At 35.0% G+C, this 2894-nt stretch overlaps 1 non-coding gene across 1 annotated transcript; it reads left to right on the plus strand.

The window, feature by feature from the left end:
• Positions 1-727: 727 nt before the first annotated feature.
• LOC139703383 (U6 spliceosomal RNA) lies at positions 728-834 on the plus strand. The gene has a single exon (XR_011705760.1). It is a non-coding gene; the product is annotated as a U6 spliceosomal RNA (small nuclear RNA).
• The last annotated feature ends 2060 nt before the right edge of the window (positions 835-2894 follow it).

A 2894-nucleotide genomic window follows, 5' to 3' on the forward strand; every position in this document is an offset into this window, starting at 1 on the left:
TATATATATATATATATTCATGAATTGAGATGCATGTTCTTTCAAGTTATCCAGTTGAATTCCCCTTGCGTCAACTAGCACATTAGGTCAACCATGGCCAATCACCCTGACATTATTAGGACACCGGCTAAAAGATCTACACCAATGGTAACTGTGAGGATCCTGTGTGTTGGATTTTTGACCCTCTATTTCTTCTGGAAGATTGGAAGTCTCTTGTCTATTTACCGCATTTTTGAACCAATTTGATATGAGTTTTGTGCAGGGTGAGGGACACGAATCCTATTTCATTTTTCTACAAATAGCTATCCAGTTTTCCTGGTGACGTTTGTTTAAAAGTCTGCCTTCCCCAAGAATGTATTTTAGTCAACAAGTCAGTCATCAGATGCCTAGACTCATGTGACTTTGTCTCAGTGTTCTCTATTCTATTTCTTAGGTCTTCATGCTCATATTGAGGGAATTACCAGGCTCTTTATACTGTGCTGCTCTACACTATGTTTTCAGAACACATATTTTTGTGCCTTCTGCTTTGATAATTTACTTATTATTTCTTTTCGTGCTCTGGGTCTCTTATTCTTCCAAATGCATTTAAAAATTTTATTTCCAATTCTGTGATGAATGTCATTTTTATTTTCCTAGTGAGTGCTCTGAATCTGTACATTGCTTTTAGGAGAATGGACATTTTTACAATATTATTTCTGAATACACAAGAACAAGAGTGGACCTTCATGTGCTCACTTCGGCAGCACATATACTAAAATTGGAACGATACAGAGAAGATTAGCATGGCCCCTGCGCAAGGATGACACGCAGATTCGTGAAGCGTTCCATATTTTTCAGATTACATTCAGGGGTAAAACAATAAGGTTAACGGCTTATTTTTCATCACAGACTTTGAAAGCAAGAAGATCCTGGAACAATATATTTCAAACACTGAAAAATAATGGATTCCAACCAAGAATACTGTATCCAGCAAAATTAAGCTTCAGATTTGACAATGAAATTAAAATCTTTCACGATAAACAAAAGCTAAAAGAATTCGCAGCCAGAAAACCAGCATTGCAAAGCATTTTGGGCAAAATTCTACAAGAAGAGGAATGGAAAAATAGTGCCCAAAACTAACAGTGGGAGGTATCTCAGTAAAGGGGGAGGAAAATAACCAAAAAGTAAAAAACTAGCCAAACTAAAATAAATAAATAAATAAACATGACTGGAAGTACAAATCATATTTCAATTGTAACCTTAAATGTTAATGGACTAAACTCACCAATCAAGAGACACAAGCTAGTAACCTGGATCAAAAAAACAAATCCAACAATATGCTGCCTTCAGGAGACTCATATGTTAGGAAAAGACATACACAGGCTGAAGGTGAAAGGTTGGGACAAATCATACCACTCACATGGCCCTCGGAAGCAAGCAGGAGTGGCCATACTCATATCAAATAAAATCAACTTCAAACCTAAGTTAATCAAAAGGGATAAAGAAGGACACTATATCCTGTTAAAAGGAACCATCCACCAACAAGACATAACAATTATCAATTTGTATGAACCCGACAATGGTGCGGCAACGTTCATAAAACAAACTCTCCTCAAGTTCAAGAGTCAAATAGACCACAACACAATAATAATGGGTGACTTCAACACACCGCTCTCGCCATTAGACAGATCCTCCAGACAAAAGCTGAATAAAGAAACTATAGAACTCAATGACACAATCAATAAGCTAGACTTAACCGACATATATAGAATATATCAACCATCATCAAGTGGATACACGTTCTTCTCAGCAGCACATGGATCTTACTCAAAGATAGATCATATATTATGCCATAGGGCAAATCTTAGTAAATATAAAGGTGTGGAGATAATACCATGCACCATATCTGATCATAATGGAATCAAACTGGAAATCAATAATAAAAGAAGGAAGGAAAAATCCTGCATCACATGGAAAATAAACAATATGTTACTGAATGATCAATGGGTTACGGAAGACATAAAGGAGGAAATCAAAAAATTCTTAGAGATAAATGAGAATTCAGACACAACATACCGGAATCTATGGGACACAATGAAAGCAGTTTTCAGAGGGAAATTCATTTCCTGGAGTTCATTCCTCAAAAAAAGAAAAAAACAACAAATAAATGAACTCACACTACATCTCAAAACCCTAGAAAAGGAAGAGCAAAACAACAGCAAATATAGCAGAAGACAAGAAATAATTAAAATCAGAGCGGAAATCAATGAAATTAAAACAACAACAAAAAAAACATTGAAAAAATTGATAAAACTAAAAGTTGGTTCTTTGAAAAAATAAATAAGATAGACAGACTCTTAGCCATGCTAACGAAGATAAGAAGAGAGAAAACTCAAATTACTAACATACGGGATGAAAAAGGCAATATCACAACAGACACTACAGAAATACAGAAGAAATTAGAAAGTATTTTGAAACCTATATTCTAATAAAATAGAAGACAGTGAAGATATCGATAAATTTCTTAATTTATATGATCTGCCCAGATTGAGTCAGGAAGACACACACAATTTAAACAGACCAATAACAAAGGAAGAAATAGAAGAAGCCATCAAAAGACAACCAACCAAGAAAAGCTCTGGACCGGATGGGTATACAGCGGAGTTTTACAAAACCTTCAAAGAAGAATTAATACCAATACTTCTCAAGCTATTTCAAAAAATAGAAAAAGAAGGAGCTCTTCCAAATTCATTCTATGAGGCCAACATCACCCTGATCCCGAAACCAGACAAAGACACTTCAAAGAAAGAAAACTACAGGCCAATATCTCTAATGAACATAGATGCAAAAATTCTCAATAAAATCCTGGTGAATCGAATACAAAAGCATATCAAAAAATTGTGCACCATGATCAA

The sequence above is a fragment of the Marmota flaviventris genome, chromosome X (genome assembly GCF_047511675.1).
Source record: "Marmota flaviventris isolate mMarFla1 chromosome X, mMarFla1.hap1, whole genome shotgun sequence".
Lineage (NCBI taxonomy): Eukaryota > Metazoa > Chordata > Mammalia > Rodentia > Sciuridae > Marmota > Marmota flaviventris.